Raw genomic sequence first — 23,706 nt, forward strand, 5'->3', positions numbered from 1 at the left:
ATGACTGCACAGCGACGAGGAATCAGTAAAAACCCAGAAAGTAGCGCCATTGAAAATAAAATTAAGAGGTAACGTTAATGATTTTTAATTTCTGAAACTTTATGAACCCACATTGACTTTGCATTGCCGCGATTAATGAGTGATGCTGCTCCAGATACTTGTTTACATGCAAAATACTCCCTACATGATGTCAGAATAAATGTATATTTCACTTTTTCATTTCGTTGTGTAATCTGGCAGTCAAATGAATGGATGAAACTAAGCAATGCACACCTGACAGTCCATCGCACCTGTGTTCTGTATTCATATGGTGTGTGTTGATTCAGGGGAAATGCGCAGAGACAGGCCTCCTCTTGGAGAGGTAACGTGATCACGCTGTTGCTGCTGACAGGAGTCACTGGACTAGTGCGCTGGATGTATTTCACATGGTCTGATGACTTGACACACACATTGGTTTCAAGAAGCGAGATCTTCACTCAGCCTAGAGTGTTCACAGTTGAGTGCTCTGAAGACTACATGAAGTACAAGCTCTTCCCAGGTATGCATCCATTCATTGAAGTCCACTCACTCAATACTGGAGTATTTACTGGAAATTACTATTATTATTGTTTTATTGTTTATTATATACTATTATTATTATTATTGTTGTGTTTGGTATGGTTTGTATTTTTGTTTTTTAGAAATGTTATAGGGATTTTTCAAAATTGCATGTTGATTTAAACTGATAGACCTTTTAACAATGTTTTTGTAATATTTGCATATTGAACGTAATTGGTCTTTTGCTACCTTGCCAGTATATTTATGGTTTTTGAAAGTGGCATTTAAAATTTATTTACCTGTGTTGCTTGTTACTTTTATTTAAAAAAAAATGCAATAGTTAATTTTTATAGTATGATGTATATATACAATTATTTTGACATCTTGCAAGTATTTTATAGATTTTAACAGTGACATTTAAACAGCATTTGCTTCTATTGCTTGTTAATTTTATAGAAAAAAATGTAATAATACATGTATTATTTTATAAAATATAAATTAAGATTTTTCCTCTTAAGCACAATTATTGCCAGAAGTTTGTGAAAATATTTTACTTTGTATTGATGTAAACTACATTCTCCTTTAAATGAAAAACAGGTAATCTATTAGACTGATTATTCAGTCAGTTGCCTGGTTTACTATGTGCATGTGAAGATAATTGTTTATAAAACATTACATAATTTTTTCCTTAACAAAAAATGTTGTACTCTACATACTAATTTAGTTTGTGCATATTGGATGTGGTCTCTTTGACTGATCACTGTATGGTAATAGCTTATGTTTGTGGATGGTGGGTCTAACATTTATTTTGATGCATTTAGCAGATACTTGTATGCAAAGTGACTTAAAATAAGAGGAACAAAACAATTTGTCAAACAATATTCGTAGTACATAATGCCAGATTATTAAGCAAGCTAGAGAATAATTTTTTGAGTGTGAGTGTGTGTAAGTGCATTGGTTAAGATGCATCCAGCTATTATTTTGCTATTTGTATCTTTGTTCCAAAAACTCTGTGTAATATAACTGGGGCAACCTTTGAACTAAAATGCACTGTTGGATCAGAGGAAACCCGTTTCCAAACAACTTCCAGGAGTAGAAAGCTTTAGTTGAACAAAGTCAACACCTGTGCATTCCATCGGTCTAAATCATGAAGTTAGATAATTGGTGGGAGGCCAGATCTGTGATTGACAGTCTGAAGCCTCCCACATACGACTCATTACAGAACCTCACACCAGCTTCAAAAAGCTGTAGGCACCATGAACAAAGCAAGCGCTGGGATTAACAAGCACTCCCTTGGCTCCACTTCATCCCACTCTCTTTACGACAGGCGTAAATAAGCTTTGGGAAAGAGAATGGAAAGAGAGAAAATATATTGTCCTGAAGCTAACTGTAGCTGTTTGTGGTCTTTCGAATTCCTCCAAGAATTCCTACTGGATTCTAGCAAGTGGCATATGAATTTGTGCCAGAATGCTATATACTGTGGAATATGATTGGATGTACAGCTTTGTTGTCAATTGAACACCCCACTGTGAGTATTGCCTGACTGACAGCACCTCCTCTCTGAGAGGATGCTGGAACAAACTCCAGAGTCATTATGCAGTACATTTCGCAGGGCAGGCTGCGTCGCTGAGTGTGCCATCGAATATTAAGTTTGAAGAGAGAATTTGGCATGGGCATAGAGCCAGTAACTTTAATCGCTGTCATAATTAATGAATCGATATGAAAGGCTAATGAATTCTGTCCTCAGGTTGCACCCCAACAAAATGCGGCAGAGCCATTTCAGACAGTGTTGTGACTGGAGGAGGCGCAGAAGCTTAGAAGGTACACATGCACACTGACAAACATCTTGATATATTCACTGCTGGTGAAAAAGTTTGGGGTCAGTATGAAGTCTCCTATGCTCATCAAGGCTGCATTTATATTTATTAAAAATACAATAAAACAGTAATACTGTGAAATATTATTACAATTTTAATTAACTGGTTTCCTTTTCCAATTATATATTTTAAAATATATTTATTTCTGTAATGGCAAAGCCAGTGTTTCACAGTGTCAGTGTTTCTCAAAATTATACTATATATTAGTGCTGTCAAACAATTAATTGTGAAAATAAAATAAAAGTGTTTGTTTAATATACAGTATATATTTATTGCAAAGCCAGTGTTTCACAGTGTCAGTGTTTCTCAAAATTATACTATATATTAGTGCTGTTAGTGCTGTCATTGTGAAAATAAAATAAAAGTGTTTGTTTAATATACAGTATATATATATATATATATATATATTTATTTATATTTAATGTGTGTTGTATTTTTGATTTCACAGGCCAACAGAGGAGGAGAGGCACCCGGCGTCCCCGTGATGGTCCGTCGGAGGTGGAGCAGACGCTGCTCGAGCTCCTGAGGCGTCCTCCAGCCCCACCACCACCACAGTCTGCTGATGAGCACTTCCTCCTCAGCCTTCTGCCTTTTCTGCAGAGCATGCCGCCTCATACAAAAGAAATTATAAAATTTAAAATGTACAAATTGGCGATGGAAAACAGCACCGTTGTGCTAAATTTGGAACAATCGGACCCCCACAGCCCACAGTAGGCTTTAAAAAAAATGAGGCAGCAGGCTCTGCAGGAAACGCAGAATGCCCTCCTTCCTCTTCTCCTACATTTTGTTCCCTGAGGCTCTTCCACGTTCCAAGCGAGGTCCTTTTTATTTCTGTCTCTGTATGTAAATAGTTTGTACATGTTGTATTTTTTTAAGTTTATATTCAAATTATTTTATGTTTGGCCTGAATAAATTATTTTGAAATATGACTAAATGCCTGGTGTGGTTCTAATGCACAACAAAGCAAGTGTTTTATCACATAAAAACTTGATTTCAATATATGACACATATTCATTTTGTATTGAATGCTATTTATTCCATATCTAAATCTTGATTATATGAAACATGTATTATAATGTAAAGACAACCAATATACTTTAGTGTGTCTGGACAGTGTTGTGTGAGGAAAACAAAGAAATCACAGGACAGGTTAATTACTTTTGGAGGCTGGCTCCATTCATCATCAAAACAAAAATAAATGCCAGATTATTTTACAGTAATAACCTGAACAAAGAAACGGCACAGACCTATAGAATTATTGATGAAACTCGCCAAACTGGGAACGCCTCCGGAGGGTCTGGTGGACCCAAGTACGGCGACGCTGACCCCTACGCCGCTGTTCTGCTCTCCAGAGCAAATACAAAGCGGTAACTCTCTCGATGAATGCTCGATCAACATCAGCCATCTTGCAAACAGACAACCGCCTAGCACTTGCCCCTCCCACAAGAAGCGGATTTCGCCTCGGACGCGCGTCAATTTCGCTTCAAACGCTTGTTTTTTACGCGCGTCTATTTCGCTCTAGACGCGCGAATGCATTCAAAATGTTCAAGCGGCAAACTAGACGCGGTAGACGCGAATTTGACGCTCTATTCGCGTTTGGTGTGAACGCAGCATTATTGACCGTGCAAGCCGGTGTCATCCACCTGCATTGGTGGTATAGTGGTGAGCATAGCTTCCTTCCAAGCAGTTGACCTGGGTTCGATTCCCGGCCAGTGCATTTCCTTTGGTTTGGGCTGAAGTGAAAGCAGAACTCCTTCTGTAACCTCTGGCTGCACCAAAACCTTTTGGATGTGTCGTTTGGTGGCAGAAAAACAATATCTCTCCCCGTAGGGCAATCGAACACTAGTCTTCCGCGTGACAAGCGGAGATACTGTCCACTTTACAAACGAGGAGTTGTGCATGTATGAGTCTGTCCCCAGCTAACACCACTGCACCGACATCACTAAAGACTTTTTGACTTCCTGTTTGTTGCTATCGTGTGTTTTGAGTTTGAGCTCCGTCAAGTTAATTCTTTGTCGTCTAATTTTTTTATCTTAAAATCAATTTTATACACCATCATTTTCGTTTCTATAACGTGTGAATATATCCCCTATCGTATTCTACAACAAAAACAATCAGAGCGCCTTGTTATCACTAGTTTTATTTTGATTTCCCGAGTCCGCTATTAGCAAATAGCCCGCTAGCATCGCCAGCGTGGTTGCCGCTAATCTCGCTTACATTACTAATACTCTATTCACACACATTACCATTGTTTTACTCACTGTTACTTGCTTTAATGGCGGATGTGTGTCTACCTTTGAGTGCAGGTGAGGACACGTTCAAGCTGCATTCGGTGCAGCTCGAGCTGGAGGCCGTGGAGAAGCAGATCCGCGACCTGTTGGTGAGGCAGACCCAGCTGAGAGAGCAGAGAGCCGCGCTGGAATCATCCCAGGCTGACGCTCACAAGTCCGAGGTAAGTATACAGCGCGCTGCTAATTCTCCCACCACCTCTACTCCGTGTGTTTCTCTGCACAGGCCCGGTGCACCCAGGACGCGATCTTCCCAGATGTTCTTCACTCCGGCGCCGGGACACCACGGACCCTGGGTGCAGCCGCAGCGGAAGACGCGAGCCAGGCCCCGGGCGACGACCTCTCCCCCTCCGCCGCCTCCGGTCTTCGAGATCTCCACCCGGAACCGCTTCGCTCCCCTCCGCGAGACGGAACGCGACGCTGTGATCATCGGAGACTCCATCGTCCGGCACGTCCGTGCTACGTTAGCTGAAGGTAAAGTGCACACTCACTGTTTCCCTGGTGCTCGTGTTCTCGATGTTTCTGCGCAGATACCCGCGATCCTGAAGGGCGACGAGAGCACCGGAGCGGTCGTGCTTCACGCGGGGGTTAACGACACCAAGCTGCGGCAGACGGAGACACTGAAGAGGGACTTCAGGAGCCTGATCGAGACGGTGCGCCGCACATCGCCCGCGACGACGATCATCGTGTCAGGACCGCTTCCCACGTATCGACGAGGACATGAAAGGTTCAGTAGACTTTTTGCTTTAAATGAATGGTTATTGTCATGGTGTAAAGAACAGAAACTGCTCTTTGTTAATAATTGGAATCTTTTCTGGGAGCGTCCTAGGCTTTTTCGCGCTGATGGCCTGCACCCCAGCAGAGTCGGAGCGGAACTCATGTCGGACAACATCTCCAGGACGCTACGCTCCATATGACTAGTAAGTCAAATCTCAAATAACTGCCCTGATGACTTGTGTTCTACCCGCTTAAATGATAGAAGTACTTGTGCTGTCCAATCTATAAAGACTGTGTCTGTTCCCCGAATAGTGAGGTCAAAATATAAATTTAATGCAGGATCTAGAAAAAATCTGATTGTGATTAAACCAGAAAAATTTAAAATAAATGAACAAAAACAATTTTTAAAGTTTGGGCTCCTAAACATTAGATCACTCTCACCCAAAGCAGTTATTGTAAATGAAATGATCACAGATAATCGTTTTGATGTACTCTGCTTGACTGAAACCTGGCTAAAACCTAATGATTATATTGGTCTAAATGAGTCTACTCCACCAAGCTATTGTTATAAGCATGAGCCCCGTCAGACTGGTCGTGGCGGTGGTGTTGCAACAATATATAGTGATATTCTCAATGTTTCTCAGAAGACAGGATACAGGTTTAACTCATTCGAAACACTTCTGTTTAATGTTACACTGTCAGATATGCAAAAGAAATCTATTGTATCTCTTGCTCTGGCTACTGTGTATAGACCACCAGGGCCGTATACAGATTTCCTAAAAGAATTTGCAGATTTCCTCTCAGACCTATTGGTTACTGTTGATAAAGCGCTAATTGTCGGAGATTTTAACATTCACGTTGATAATACAAATGATGCATTAGGACTTGCGTTTACTGACCTAATAAACTCTTTTGGAGTCAAGCAAAACGTCACCGGGCCCACTCATCGTTTTAATCATACGCTAGATTTAATGAACATGACCATTTCCTTGTATCGTGCATGCTGCATATTACTGATATTAACTACACTGTACAAAATTATAAACGCAACACTTTTTTTTGCCCCCATTTTTCATGAGCTGAACTCAAAGATCTAAGACTTTTTTCTATGTACACAAAAGGCCTATTTCTCTCAAATATTGTTCACAAATCTGTCTAAATCTGTGTTAGTGAGCACTTCTCCTTTGCCGAGATAATCCATCCACCTCAGGTGTGGCATATCAAGTGCACAGGTGTGCCTTAGGCTGGCCACAATAAAAGGCCAGCCAAAGATTTGTGAACAATATTTGAGAGAAATAGGCCTTTTGTGTACATAGAAAAAGTCTTAGATCTTTGAGTTCAGCTCATGAAAAATGGGGGCAAAAACAAAAGTGTTGCGTTTATAATTTTGTTCAGTATATATACATTTATTTGTTGCAAATAAAACAGTTTATGAGTATGTTATACATGAAAATATCATTTTCTTTCTTTTACTTCAGAATTCCATTTTTTAATTCAACGTGTTACTTGCCATTTTATTGAAATTAATTTTGACATTTACTAGCAATTTCTGAGTGAAAACGGTTTCAAAATATATTTTTCAGTGTACCAATGTTGAAAATATTAAATATTTTTTATTTTATTTTATTACTCTTACTTTTATTGCTCTTCACTCTTAATATTTTGTTTTATTTATATACTTATTTTACTCGTCATAACTTTTGTGGAATACTTTTGTTTTATAGTTTTTGTATTATATAAATTATTTTAATTGTTTTAAGATTTTTTTTCAAGATTATTTGATAAATAGAAACTTCTAAATTTCAGCACTAATTTAAAGTAGAAATCTTTTGTAATATTATAAATGTCTTTACTGTCATTTTTGATCAATTTAATGCATCCCTGAGTAATAAATCTATTTATTTCTGTCATCTTACTGTCCCCAAACTTTGGAATGGTAGTGTACATGCATAAATACATGTATATTCTCCTTTTATTTCACAGGTTAGCCGAACGGGGCTTATCGCTTGCTGGCTCATATGTATATGTATGTATGTGTGTATATATATGTATATGTATGTATGTGTATATATATATATATATATGTATATATATATATACATATATCCATTTTTTAATTCAACGTGTTACTTGCCATTTTATTGAAATTAATTTTGACATTTACTAGCAATTTCTGAGTGAAAACGGTTTCAAAATATATTTTTCAGTGTACCAATGTTGAAAATATTAAATATTTTTTATTTTATTTTATTACTCTTACTTTTATTGCTCTTCACTCTTAATATTTTGTTTTATTTATATACTTATTTTACTCGTCATAACTTTTGTGGAATACTTTTGTTTTATAGTTTTTGTATTATATAAATTATTTTAATTGTTTTAAGATTTTTTTTCAAGATTATTTGATAAATAGAAACTTCTAAATTTCAGCACTAATTTAAAGTAGAAATCTTTTGTAATATTATAAATGTCTTTACTGTCATTTTTGATCAATTTAATGCATCCCTGAGTAATAAATCTATTTATTTCTGTCATCTTACTGTCCCCAAACTTTGGAATGGTAGTGTACATGCATAAATACATGTATATTCTCCTTTTATTTCACAGGTTAGCCGAACGGGGCTTATCACTTGCTGGCTCAGATGGTGGTGTGAGTAAACACATTTCACTTCAAATGCTTGCTTGCATCTGTGTTTAAAAAAATAATGGCATATTAGTCTATCATGGAAGCAGCTGCTTAAGAACACAAGAGGGCAGTACACACTATGGTTTTGACTTCAGCTAGAATTCAAAGCAAACTTCTTTTCCATTATGTGTCTACTAGATGGCACTGTATTGTTTGGTTTGATTGAGTTTCCACAGGAAAGCACTCTCATTAAGAAAATTCACATATGACCTGTGGTAGATTCTGGAAGCAACTGTCTTGTGTTTGATAGGAACAACATGTGACATTTTCCGTGGTTGTTGAAATTGAATTTTGCATTAGTATCGGATTAAGCTCAGCTCACCAGTTCATCACTCTGCTGCTTAATGAGAAAATACTGGAAAACACCATTGTTGATATGTACATGTGCTGCTGAGACCTAAACCATATTGTAAAATAAAACAAACCATATATACAATTTAGACTGAATCTAAAGTCCAGTATTGGTTAAAATGTTACATCCGCTGTTATAAATAGCTTCTAAATTTGAGACAGTTAAGCAGCTAGTTTGATTGATTTGTAGATGATGGTATAGTGGCTTTGAGTGGCATTGAACTTGTTGAAAATTGTTGATTTTTTTTAAGAGGTACCATTTTTATAATATCTTTTATATTTAAAATGTTCCTAAAGGATAACTTAAGCAGTTTGTGATACCTGATCTTTTAATATTCTTGTGCAAAAAGATGTTCTTTGGAGCAGTCCCAAATCAGACTGGATAACATAATCATAAAATATCCATGTTAGCTTGAATACATTTGACATTAAACCAAAAAGCAAAAAATGTATATTTTGAAATTTATGTACATTACTGTTCAAAAGTTTTGGGTAGGTACACATTTTTTTAAATGCTTTTGAATGAAGTCTCTTATGCTCACCACTACTGGTAATAAAATAACTGTTTTAATATATTAAAAAATGAAATTTATTCTTGTGATGGCAAAGCCTAATTTTCAGCAGCAATTACTTAAGTCTGTAATACATTGTGAAATACATAATCCCTCAGAAATCATTCTAATATGCTGATTTGGTACTCAAGAAACATTTCGTATTATTATTATTAATATTGAAAGCTGTTGTGCTGATTTATATTTTTGTGGAAACCATGGTACTTTTTTCAGGATGCTTTTATGAATAGAAAGTTCAAAAGAACAGCATTTATTTGAAATAGAAATTATTTATCAAATTTCTGTCACTTTTGATTAATTTAATGCATCCTTGCTGAATAACAGTGTTCATTTATTAAAAAAAAAAGTTTAACAAAAACTTTTGAACGTTAGTGTGCACTTTTCCAACTTTTTACCCAAATTGCTATGCTGATAATACAATTTGTAATTATACATTTCATGTTACCTTACAAAAATCAAAGCATGTTTGCTTGTGGTGACTTTTGGACCCTTATATAAAGACTAGATTACTTTTATGATGTGTTCACTTTATTTTGACCTCACTGGATTACACAGAGATTATCTAATGTTACATAAAATGAATTTTCAAGGTAGAAACCTAGTCTTGAGATCTTACCAGGCAAAGAGGCCTTTTATAGAGTGTGACCAGTGAACTAAAAGAGGGTGTAACAGAGGTTCCTGCTGAGTTTTTAAGAGGAGATCAGCCCCATCATGATGATTTATGAAGTGTGTGAAGACAGAGAGCAGGGGATACCAGGACTGAGAGGAGTCCATCTGTTGACCTTATGATGGAACACGAATAACAACAAGCTCAGCAGTGCAGTCCAGCACTCAGGGTAGATGCAAGCCCTCAGTGGTTGTCTTTGGAGTTTATTCAAACCAGAGACACTAGGGAAAACATTGCTTTTTTTTTGCCAAATATTGACTGTTTCCTCTTTGAATGTGTCTTTATTCCTTTTTGTTGTGTACAAGCCTCCATCCTGGATCTTCACTCTGGGGCGTTGTCGATGGGGAAGCAGTTTGTGAATATCTATAGGTGAGTAGGCTGTGTGGCTTCATACAGAGTCTAACAGGAAGTCATCTCCAATTGAACTTCAGCCACAGCTTGATCTATTCGAATCACAGCTCTATCAGACTTCTCAAGGTGCGTTTCATGTGCACATCAAAGTATACCCTTGGGCCTGAGGAGCAGAGCAGAAATCAATGGCAGCAATGATGGAATGACTTTCTAGCTTCAGCTGCTAAAGATCATGTCTTCATCTTTTACACATGGAGTTTTTCCCCGTGTCTTTATATGTGGTTTACACCTCGGTGCCCACACACAGGCTGGTACTGTGCTGGCAGTTAACATGTACAGCTGGCATGTGTTGGCACGCTTGCGGTGACACTTTGGTCTTCTGTGTGTGAATTTGTTGCTGCCTGTATTTTGATATGGCAGCAGCAATTCAGTTTTTAAATTGCTGCCATCCTACAAATGTTTAAGGTGGTGTGTTTGATATTGGTTTTTATTTTTATCTTAAGTGGATCCATATGTTTTTTTTTATCTCCAGATATTTTAAGTATGAGATAAGGGATGTTTTTACAGAAGAAGATTTTGAACTGTACAGGTGAGTGATGTAGAAATGTTTGAACTAAAAATCTATAAATTCCAAATCAATCCATTCTCAAATATTGAATGAGTCCAATATTTTATTTTATTTTATTTTATTTTTAATTAAAAAAAATTGTTCACACAAAGATGAAAATTTATTAAAAATGTACTTACCCTCAGGCCATCCAAGATGTAGAGGAGTTTGTTTCTTCATCAGAACAGATGGAGGAATGTATCATTTCATCACTTGCTCGCCAATGGATCCTCTGCAGTGAATGGGTGCCGTCAGAATGAGAGTCCAAACAGCTGATAAAAGAATCACAGTGCTCCACAAGTAATCCACACAACTCCAGCCCATCAATTAACAACTTGTGAAGTGAAAAGCTGCATGTTTGTAAGAAACAAATCCATTATAAAAAATCTAAAAAGTTCCTGTTCTTCTCTCACATTAAAATCCACCAATATATTTGTTTAGAACTGTTTGGGTTGTTTTTACTTGTAAACACACAAGTTTTCACTTCACAGTATGTTAATTGATAGATTGATACATGTGGATTATTGAGATGTTTTTATCATCTGTTAGGACTCTCTGCAGAAGATCCATTAGTGAGCAAGTGTAATGCTAAATTTTCCCCAAATCTGTTCTGGTGAAGGAACAAACTCGTCTACATCTTGGATGGCCTGAGGGTGAGTACATTTTCAGCCAATTTTCATTTTAGGGTAAACTATTTCTTTCCATTCAAAATAAAATAAAATAATAAAAAAATTAAAATTAAAAAATAATGTTTTTAATTATGGGTGAACTATTCCTTTAATATTTGTAGTGGTGGTGCTTTATTTTAATAATCCATTTAGCTGTGCCACTTTAGTTATACACATTCAGACAGACATCTTTGGTCATTTTCGTTGTGGATCATGCTTTTTTTTTTTAGCATTTTACACCCACGAGCATTGCATTTTTAAGATGGTGTGTCAAGTTAAAAATAGTTCTACTGTTTTGAACAAAAGAATGTGTCAGGTTTACCTGATGCAAACCTAATTATTCAGGGTTTCCTTAACGATTAGTCAGCTGGTCTTTGTGGCAGCCCACCAACTAGTTGGCTTTGAAAATCTGTGGTTTTATAATACCTATTATGGATATGGAAGAATAAAAGTACCACAAGCAAATGTCTACTATATAAAGACATTTTATGTGCTCTGTTTTAAACCAGGGATGTCCGTAGCCGAATTCAAAAGGTAATAGCTGAGACTTTTGGTCTGGACTCCAAACAGATGTACCTCACCAAGCCCACCTTCTTCTCTCGCATCAACAGCACCTCTGCCAAAACCACTCATGATGAGTACTGGCACCCACATATCGATAAGGTAACATGCACATCCAAGAACATTTTAGCATCTAACTATCAACTCATATCCCAGGAATGTTCAAGAACTCCTAATGTTTACTCTATGACCAGTGTTCTGAAACTCTCAGAACATGGACCAAAAATATCTCCACGCACAAGCGCCCAGATGTTTTGAACTAGCTTTAATAGGCCATATTATTGCAAAGCTGACATTTATAAATAAATAATGTTTCACATCAAATTAGTTCAGTGACTTGAAATAAAGCAGAACTTTAAATACTTGTCTAGAAAAGCAAATCTTTAAAGCAAAAGCAAAGGGATTTAGATATGAATAATGGAACTAGATTAATATTATATTCATGATGTAACCACACATCAGCTAATTATTACAGATATGAAATTAATTGGTACTCGGCCTCAATAACGGGTGTATGGGAGATCCCCACAGCCCAGTGGTGCACGGCTTCATGAACCAGTTACAGTATAAAATGTTTGAATTTGATTTTAAAGTGGTCAATATACATGTACACTGACTTTTATTGCTGCACAGATATGGCTTAAATGTGTTTATACAGGAATCCCAATCACAGGAAACAATGAATCACATGCTGAATGTTGATATATTGGTTTGCGCAGATGAATGCTGATTTATGTGACGTTTACACTGACTTGTTACATTAACAAAAAATATTTCAGCACCAGATTGGAAAAATAAAAATAATTATTTAAGTGAGGTGCTAAATTGCCCAAAATAACACAACTGTCTGTCTTAATCAAATACAATTACAAATATATTAATGCATAACGAGCCCCAGGAGGGGCCCAAGACTTGCAGTAGTGGGCCCATATGGTTTAAACATATTTGAGGCTATTCTCTGAATTTCTCATGCATTAGAGATGGGAATGCTCAGCAATGTTTGCATCTAAAACAATGATGTTTGGTGCAGCACAGTTTGGTCCTGAGCTCTTTATTTGGCCAGGCCTAAAATCGCTTTTATCATAAAAACATTGCCTTTAAAAGACATGATTTCTTTTTTAAACAAAGCGTAATGTTCCTACTTCACTTTTGAGCTGTTGAAATTAGGTCTTGAGGAGATCTAAAATCAGTTCAAGTTAATTTATGTCCGGTTTTAGAAATGCAGCTTTGGTGTAGGTTGCGCATTTATGAATGTGGCCATCAGGGTGATCATTTCACATTGCAGGCAAGGTTTACATGCTTGGCTGTAACACATCAGAGGAATAAACTGCTTACATTAAAGATGAATTGCTTTAGTGTTTTGAATTTCTTCATGTTGCATGAGAGGCAAACAGATAAACAGATTATCCAAAGGTCATTGTAGTTTGTAGCTGCACCTATTGGTTTGTTTTTGAATAAGTCATAATCTGTCATTTGCTTATACAGTTTACAATTCACTTGAATCAGTTCGTGTTTAGACAGAAATGCATTACGCCATAGTGATAATGTGCTGTACTGGTCGGGTTTGTCCTTATGGGATGTGGGATGATATTTTGGCATTGGTAGAATAATAAAAACAAATAAGCGTCTCAAATGCTGAATGTGCTCCCTCTGCGGTAGGTGTATGGAATATTCTTCATTAATCCGTCTCTGAAAAACCACTGGAAATAACGGGCGGCCACTAGAAGACTGCCTGTCTTAAACTCTAGATTTGATTAAAGTAGTTAAAAGTGTGATCCGACATGCTGAGAAGTGACGCCTGTGTGGTTTGGGATCACTAAAGAGATTCCCCTCGTAAAGCAGAGCAGAGTTTAAAGTCCCAGGGATGCTGTTAAATGCTACCACTGTTTTTCGTTAAGCCAGGAAATCTTAGGCTTTACTTTAGTTTTTTTTTTTTTTGGAGATTTTCTACATTACACAAATTGCATCAATTCTAAATAAATTGATGAATAATGAAACTGTCAGTCAGAGATTAGCTTGATGTGTTAGCTCTTAACACATCAGGAGATCATGATCAGTTTTGTTCACCCTGTTCCCCTTGAGTGCAAAATTAAAATTCCACTAAGCAAGATTAATTATTAAAACCTCCTAATTACTGCTTTAGGCTCATGCTGAGATTTGTTTGAGGTTTTAAGGGAAAGAAATGTTCATGTTTTTTTCAAATGTGCATATTTTTCTAACAGGAGACTTATGGATCCTTTGACTACATGTCTCTGCTCTACTTGTCTGATTATGGGTTGGAGTTCGGTGGTGGACGGTGTGTCTTCATGGACCCCAGTAGCAACAGGACGGTGGAGCCATGCACTGGTAAATACAGTACAAACAATATCACACACATCATCTGGTTTTATAAAAAAAAAACACATAAAAGTAATGCATTGTTCAAGCATGATAATGTTTTAATTAGGGCTGTCAGTTAAAAATAAAACCAAATTAATTTGATTAATTAAATGATATGCTAATTAATCAGCATGGTAAATTTGAGTAAAATGCAGATTATTGGCATGATTAAATGTTAGTTTTTTTAAACACATCTTTGTAAAATAATTATTTGTACTTATTAGATGACATCTTTTTGCATTTTTACAAAGAAAAATTATATTTCAAATAATTGCTGCACTTTTGACCTTTCTATTAATCAAAGAATCCTTAAAAGAACTATTTCGACAATAATATTAAGCAGCACAGCTGTTTGCAACATTGATGATAAGAAATGTTAATTGAGCACCAAATTAGCATATACTGTATATTTAAATAGAAAACAGATATAAAAAAATAGAAAACTATATTTTAACGTAGTAATTTTTCACAAAATGACTATTTTTGATTAAATAAAATATGTACGAAATGATTAAATGCTAAAACCTTCTTGTTGGATTTATTTACACCTAATGCCCACTGGCAGTTTTATTCATTTCTATGCTCCCGAGTATTCAAATGACCTCTTGCAAGACATGGTGTTATGTCTGCTTAAATTAAGATCAGTTATGCTCTGCCTGGTAACTGTGCCTAATGCAGAAAATAATGTGCAAAACAGAATGAGTGATTGATTGTTTTGTATAACGCGTGTAAAGTTTCCACGCTTTGAATTCTATTGGGAGGGAAAACTGCATCTTAATTAGCAAGATTCAGTGTACCTACTGTAGAAAGACACAAGGGATAAGTACTAAAACCAGTTAATCTGACATGAAGATTCATTGCAGGAAGAGTGTATAAACTTTATGAGGTTAGTAATTGGCACCACTGAGGTTCTTTCGCACAACGGAGTCAATTTAAAGAATCATATAAGTGGCTCAGTGGTTGCATTGAAGTGTGAAAGCATTAGCATTAATTATCACTTTTTCATTTGTATATCACCATGCAGTAACATGGGATTTCGTTAAGACTGTCTCCTGTATTGCACCGATTACAGCCACACTCCAAATGCTCTTTATGACTTGTTTTACATACCTGCTTCATGGAATAATTGTTTTGTTTTCACAGCCTGGCATTTTGATAATGTCCCCATGATGACGTGATCCATGAATAGCTGCCTGATTATTTGGTCTGCATGGAGAAGCTGGCTCATGCATGTGAATTTATTTACCTTTCAGCACTTTATTAGGATCTGTCACTTTTGAGTGGATAATGTCTGCTATTTTCCAACTCGGTTAAGCTGCACTCGGATAAAGTGGCGTCATACAATGATGATAGAAACTGTCAGGCTCCTTTCTTTTAAAATCTTCGCCCATATGATGAGAGGTGTTTTGCCACGTAGCGTGACTTTTGATCACGTAGTGCTCTCTGAGCCCATTAAAGAGAGATGGCAGGTGTCTGCATGTAAAATATGCTTTTGCACGTATGTGATATACGTATGTACATATAAATATAAATAATTATCTATTGATCCATATGATATATATATGTGTGTGTGTGTCTGTGTGTTTTTATAATTGGTAATATATATTACTGTATATCTGTATTGTTATTATTATTAATATATACGATATATCTAATATATAAAAACATTAATAATTTTATTTATGTAAATATCGATAATTATATTTAACTGTGTGTGTGTGTGTGTGTGTGTGTGTGTATATAAACACATAGACACGCAATTTTATATGCATTACTTAATTTTTACATAAAATGAATCATTGTTAGACACACACACACACACACACAATATGATAATAGGATTAAATAAATGATTAAATATATACTGTATATATATATACAGTGGGTACGGAAAGTATTCAGACTATATATACTATATATATATATAATATAGAATTAAAAGAAAGTAGCTTTTCTTTTGCTATATGTTTTGTTTGTCTTTTTTTTTTAGCATCAGTGCCGCTTCTTGGCTTAAAATACCCATAATGCATTATTCATCAGACCCCAATGTTTGCAGCTTTGGATTTCTCCCTCCCGTTGTGCCCCATCTCCAGCTAGGGTGATGAGTTTGAATGTCTGCTTCCAGTTTGAAATGAATTAGGATACATTGTGTTGGATGTAGCAGCTGGAACGTGTTCCTGTTCACTGGGTGGCAGAAGCAGTGAGCTCTGTCGGTGTGTTGATTATCCATCAGGTGTGGCTGATGAGCCCTGATCTTCACTGAGGTAATTATTAGTCTGATGGATAACTCTGTCGAACAGGCTGTAATTATAACTATACTGAAAATCAACCTCCCTCTTTTATGATGGATGCGAGCAGGAGAGATATTGGCCTGTTGAGGCACACAGCGCTAAACACAGGGGAGAAGGACAGAGGTGAGATGAGAAAAGGGACGGGGTCTGCACAGACATAAGAAGAGTGTGAAAGATGACGTGGTATGTTAGAAGATTGGATCGTTGGGGGAGGGGGGAGAAGCACTTTAGTTTTGTCACACTGGGAAAATTGACGCCTGGCGCTGGATGAACCCTCTGGGATCACAGCTGCATCTCCTGATTTGAGAGTCACAGAGGTGCAACGTGCTCTTAGCCAGCAAGAGCCTCATACAGTTAGAACCAGATGAGGAGTTTAAAGGAGGAGACAGGTGCGTTTTTATTGTCAGGTGGAAAAACAAAAGCCTGTATTTTCAGCTGTGTTCAGGCAGACGAAAGGAAACCGGTGCAGTTCTGACATAGTATTTGATATGCAAATGTGATATGTATAAGGACACTTTTTTTAAAAGCAGAAGACCTTGAAGTGGTGAAATACCTGTAGCTGTCTGTCATGTCTTTACGGCATGCATTTAAAGGGTTTCTCATATGTATTTTTTTTTTCATTTAAACTTTTAGACTTATTTATCCCAATAGTAAGCCCCTTTAGGCAAGTCAGTTCATTTGGTGGCCAAAATATGCCTTGAAATATGCAAGAAAATAACACTCTTGCTTGTGAATTTTGGGGGCTTTTTTTAAAATTAATTTTGGTGGCATTTCCAACCTTGCACAACACTAATTTATGCCAACACTAGACTCGCTTACTTGTTGTTAAAGGCATAGTTCACCCAAAAATGTAAAATTCTGTGGATGCTGCTTTGCAAGGTGCTCAATTTACATGTTATTAATTGTGGTAGCTGTGACAAGGGATGTCAAAAAAACGTGTGCAATCTTGCAGAATTAGAACTTGGATCACACATTCAATTGAAAATGCATGCCATGGACCAAATAACACTAAAATAAAAAATGTCCAAAAGGGCACTTCTCTCTATCTGTGCACGTGCCTGCCTAAACATACACAAGCTTCACGTTTTATAATTGATTCACAGACTAGATCATATGCAGCTTTTTTTCTATTGACAAGGGAAATGTTCCCTTGTTTCCACTCTAAATATTCTTTTCACTTCTGATTAAAAGACTCTCCATGGAAACACTATCAAATCATATCATTAGGAACTCTGAAATAGTTGCCATTTTATTGTTTTGCAGTGAACCAAGTTACATGACAACATGCTGGCAAACCCTGTGCTCTTCTCTGAGCCTTTCATGCTTAATTTGTCAATTTGTTAAATTTCTAAAGCATTGAACCTTATGTTTGTTTGTTTTTTGCCAGTTTCTCTTGTGCATGATATCATTCCTCTCCTAATTTCCATGCAAACACTGTAATCAGGATTTAAAATTCCCCAGCCTAATACTCCAGAAGTCCTTAGGCATTCTTCCATCTTGCAGGTTTTATGGTATTATACACTTTCCTCCAGCAACGTGATGCAGTACGTTATTTACACATCCATACTGATCCTAACGTGTCCTCTTAAATGCACAGTAATATTGTAATATTTTAATGATATTCAATGGAACTTCCACAATCAGAATTGGTCAAGAAGGCCAGAATGAGGCAGACACAACGGAGGTAATTTGCATAAATATCCTGTTTAGCAAATGTCTCCTTATGCATCTTCAGTTGAAGTGTACAGGATTACACTTGGCTAATTAGCGTGGAGGCAGCATGCGGTTTTTAATAACTTCCTTCTAGCTTTAACCTGCATGGGTCACTGTGAACATTTTATGGAGGAATGTTTTTGCTGAAAATATCTTGTTTAAAAAAAATGCTTTTTCCTCCTGCTGAATCAATCCATCAGAATGTAATTTACTCAGTGTAACAATTAATCTAAATGGTTTGTATCTAGAATCAATAATGAGGTGGATAAACGGCATTGATTTATAGTAAGACTGTTTTCTCATATTGACAGAACAGCCATATTGTTATAGGATTAGTTATTATTATTGGTAATCATAGTCATAAATGCTATAGACATAAAAAAAAATTAAAGATTTAAAGATTCCTTTTAACAATGATGATAGGTTAATGGTTCCATTTAACGATTATTTTAGTCATTTTAAGGAATGGATATTTGGGAAAAAAAGAAATGTCATTCCATCACCAAATTATTAGATGTTTTCAATAATAAATACATTTAAAACCATTAATGTCAAAGGTATGTTTATACAGACTTTTACAGAATTCTTAAGAGTATAAATGCTATTTGATTCTCTAAAAAGAATCAAATTGGGCTTTATGTTGATTCACAAGAAAGAACTGGTTCATAAATGTCATTCTTCTGAATCAAACCCTGTCAGAATGTTGTCATATTAAATTAATGTAATATTAATAAAATATATTGCTGTGTTCAATCATTAAATACTTTTTTGATGTAAATGGAACTGGTTCTAAGTTTAATATAAATTAATATAAAAAATCCTTGTTGTATTTTATTTTCTATCTCTTAGTTATGTAACTGTTCGCCTGCTTACATATTTTCTGAACATAATAATAAATGAATGGATTTCAATTGTAATATCAAGCACATTAAGCACTGACATGTTAATGGAAAGACTGGTTTCTTGCTCAACTGGGGATTTTGGGGTATTGCAAACAGTATTAAAATTTGCATAGGTGTAAATTATTATTTTAATATCTAGTTATAGTCTTTGTTTTTCTTTTTTAAGCAGGGACATTATGTAAAATAGCTTTCGCCCATGTTTTTATAATCAACACATTGAGAACTCATTTGCTCTTCTATGGCACTGCTATGTTGGCTAGTGCATTACAAAATCATACTTTGTTGACATTCCTAAATCACAGAGCATATTTCTGTTAGCCATTTTCTCTGCTTTAACGTATTGCGTTATCCCTTCCATCTGTTTTCATTACACAGTTCTAATTGCATTGACTAACACTTACGATTTCCCCAAGCTTTCCTCCAGCTTGAAGGATCTATGTTGCATTATGGATATTCCACCAGCAGTGCAGTCCAACATACAGCATTTATTCGTAGAATTTTACACATGCATTTCCACTTCTGAAAGTCAGCTTTTCAAAGAAACATGAACATTTAATGAGATTCAGTACAACCTTCATGATCAAGAATGGTCTACAAAGGTCAGTACCAGGCAGACATAATGGAGGTAATTTACATAAATATCAAATTTAGCAAAGGCCTTGCTTCTTAAAATGAAATCAGCAGTCCAACCAAGTATAATTAGGACATTTAATAATTATCCCAGCACTGACTTGTATTTTTAGAGATGCTTTGGGAACCACTTTCCATCTACATTCAGATTTACTGCACACAAACATTTAACTTCAGATACAGCTTAAAACGACATTTTAAACTGCCAATCATGAGGAGCAAAAAAAAAAAAATCCTTACGATCTGAATATTGTTGATTGACTTTAGACAGACGTTAGCCTACTTCATATGCAGTTTTTCAGCATGTCACTTCAACCTTTCTCCTGTTTCTCTCTGTCATCACCCGTCTTCTTTCATCTCCTGCAGGTCGGGTGTCATTCTTCTCATCCGGTTCTGAGAACCTCCATCATGTGGAGAAGGTCCCTTGGGTACGCGATATGCCATTACGGTGTCCTTCACATGTGACCCCGATTATGCCATTGATAACCCCTCCCTCCCGTAGGATCCACCTGGCTCAAAGGGACAGATGAGTGACAGGAACCCTAGGGCAAACACACAGGAAAATGCTGAAGCAACAGTCGGCTTCATGGCATTAAAAACTCTTATTGTCCCGTTAGAAAAATGTTTGGGATTTTCTGTGCTCAATTGGGTTTTGTCTCCTTTAGGTTTTTAATTTAAATGCTGTTTTGTATTTTCAGGAGATTTACTTGAATTGCCGTCATTTTGAAGACATGCATCTTGACTTTTGTTCTGAAGGTGCTTCTTTCCTGGCTGTGCTTCACTCTTTAAAATCTTTTAGATTATTATAGCTAAATCACTGTCTAGACAGGAGGCACAAGTGGGATGAGAGAACAGCTGGAAGATATTTATGTTTATGTCACCACCTGAAAAATGTTCTTTGTAGAATTACTTTCAAAAACTACTTATGCTACTAATGAAACATCAATGTATCTGATACCCAAAGAATATTTCATTCCTTCAGCAATGTATTCCTACTTGTGTGAAAGTTTTAAAAGAAAACCTTTTTGATATCGTTGATAAAAGAGTGTTATAATATTCAAAGACAGAAGCAAAGTTTACGTTGTATGTCTTTTATTCTAAGGTCTCTTTAACTGTCCAGTGCCAAGTATGAAATTTTGAATTGTGTGTCTGATGAGCTTTTGCAAAAACATTCCCTCCTTCGACCATGTTGGATTTAATTACACTGACATTATGTGGTGAAAGTCAAGTTCAGCCAGTCACAACACATTCGTTTTTGACACCTTGTTTTGAGATGTAACAGCTAATTGGCTTCTCTGTTTACAGACCCACGGCCCAAAACTGAATGCTCTCTCAGTTGTGTGAGTTGAAGTGAGATTCAAAGCAGAACGTTGTTACTTCTCTCATGTAACAATCAAAATCTTCTCAGTAGTTTGTTTTTATACCATGTTATGAATCTTTCAAAACCTGTGGTGAATTTTAGGGAACAACACAAGGGTAAACTTGCATTTTTAGCCTTTTTAGACAAATCCTGAATCTGCTTATACATTTAATGCTTTTTATTCAAATGCATGCATCAGCTTTATTATAATAGGAAGAGAAGTGTGTTTGCTCTCTACTCATATGTGATGATTCGTGAATTTTGGCTGATGCCTAATTTGCTGTTCCTGTTGCATCACCAATAGTTTAATTGGAAATCTCTCTTGGTCTGTAATGTTCCTTTTTCCAGCTGCTAATTCATTCATGCTTTAGCTGCTGCAAGGCTGAATATTAACTAGTGTGCAAAGAGTCCTTCTAAACCTATCATTTCAGGTTTATGCAAATCAAGTAGGTTTGCCAACAACAATCAGAGTTTTGTGTCTCAGGGTAGATCAGCTCAGTGACTAGGCTGAACTGTTGATTTATTGCCACTGCATATGATAGATAGAAATACAATCCGTCCACATCCTGTGGAGTTGCTTATTTATCTGTGATGAGCTGTGTTTGCTAGAGATGATGGAGTTGGATGTGTTGGTTATGCGTCGTGCGTAAATGTGCTTGTTTTGAAAAATGGGGAGGATTTTCGCTCCTGTTCAATAGGGGTCAGTAAGATTTTTTTTTTTGTGATGTTTTTGAAAGTAATCAGTAATATTGTGAAATATAATTGCAATTTAAAATAACGTTTTCTTTTTTAATATATAATATGTAATATATGATGCCAAAGCTGAATGTTGCATCAATGTTGAAAACAGTTGTACTGGTTAATACTTTTGTGGAAACAGTCATTTATACTTTTTTTGTCAGGATTCCTTGAATAAGAAAGTTCAAATGACAAGCACTTATTTAAAACGAATATTTCTACAATGTAAAAGTATTATTTCCTTAAAAAAAAAAGAAAATCTTACTGACTAGATACTGTACATTTACATAATATTAGGAGTGTCTTACAGAATGTGCTGGTTTGATGTGCATTAGTCCTCTTTTAACTATGATATTGTAATCATTTTAAGATCTTTCTTAATCTCATTACATTCTTACATGTGTAATCTAGTCCAAAAGATTAAAATTTGCCTGATTATTGGCAGCGGCTTCGATGTTTCAGGCTGGAATGTAAGTGCACAGCTGATAAGTACAGCTTTTGGAAGAGAGGTTTAGCCATTGGGTGTTGTGGTTTTGAATAACAGATGTTGCTAATTAAATGATACGACAAAATTAATGATGGACGCATTCGAGCTTGTTGTTCAATCACAAGCAATTCGCAAGAAATTCTGGATTGATGTCTACAGTAACACAAGCTTCCCTCTGGCGATACAGTTTACACTTAAGTCATGCAATTTCCTATGACTACTCACTTGCAGAGCTCAACAAAAACACGTATGGTGAGATTGTGATTTATTTAATTTCTTGAATACTGATAAATAAGAAAGAAAATGTGTAACATTTGACTGGCGCCTTCAATCTGTGGTTGTGCAATTTGTTATTAAAAGGGCTTTGTGCTTTCTCTACAGTGTCATTAAGTAAAGTGATACACTCTCTCTTGACATCAGACTCAATTCTTCCAATTTTGAGCTAATCTTTCCATGATAAATGATGCTCCGAGTGTTTTGCCAGTGTGAGGCTTGGCACTAGAGCTACATAAAGAAATCACATAACTGTTTTGACCCTGGTCTGAGCGTCAGCAGCCCTCTCTTGAGTTTGATGACTGCATGAAAACATCAGACCCCAGTTGTATGGCTTCTGTTCTTTTGTCTCCAGAGAAATGGAGACTGCAAGGATCAGTTTTATCCTTCCACATTCTTGGTTCTGCCAGAGGTAGAGAGAGTGAGTGAATATGTTTTTTATTTCTACTCTACACAACTGAAGGATGTTTGAGTCCTTACTGACATTGAGAACCAAAATAGAACACCACAGGGGTTTGTTCTCTTAGGCTTCCAAATGGATTATCTAAGCAACTGGCTTGTTGTATAGTTCATCTTGATGTTACCGATCTGCAGTGCCATTATGAATTTCCTTTTTATCAATAAATAATAAACATGAAGTCAACAGACTTGTCAGCGTGACCTTTGTGGTACTTTCTCTAATTTTCCTGGCAGGTTTACACGGTATCTATTTTGTGCTAAGGATATCGAGCGTAAATCATCACTGTAGCCACCTGCTACACGTTTCTGTATCAGTGTTTCCCAGACTTATTGACTGAGCATAATGCATTAGTGCTTGAGGAACAGAGTTCAAATGCATGAATATGCATAGGCCAGTTTAGCCCTAAGCGGTGAATGCCACCATATGGATTGTGAGATGGGAAAGCGATTCTTTTTTGGAATTCGCTGATGATGATTTTGGCCCACAGTGTCTGGGGATGTATGTCGATTTACTTAGTTCTTGTGCGCAATCACAGCTGAATGGTCTAATGTGAGTGAGCACAGTATTAGTGCACTAATGTCTCAGATTAGT

The 23,706-nt window shown here is 36.3% G+C and overlaps 1 non-coding gene and 1 pseudogene across 1 annotated transcript; both read left to right on the forward strand.

The window, feature by feature from the left end:
- LOC107754099 (2-oxoglutarate and iron-dependent oxygenase domain-containing protein 3-like) lies at positions 1–20,382 on the forward strand (annotated as a pseudogene).
- trnag-ucc (transfer RNA glycine (anticodon UCC)) lies at positions 4,060–4,131 on the forward strand. The gene has a single exon. It is a non-coding gene; the product is annotated as a tRNA-Gly (tRNA).
- Positions 20,383–23,706: the final 3,324 nt, after the last annotated feature.

The sequence above is a fragment of the Sinocyclocheilus rhinocerous genome, unplaced genomic scaffold (assembly GCF_001515625.1).
Source record: "Sinocyclocheilus rhinocerous isolate Xijiao unplaced genomic scaffold, SAMN03320098_v1.1 scaffold502, whole genome shotgun sequence".
NCBI lineage: Eukaryota > Metazoa > Chordata > Actinopteri > Cypriniformes > Cyprinidae > Sinocyclocheilus > Sinocyclocheilus rhinocerous.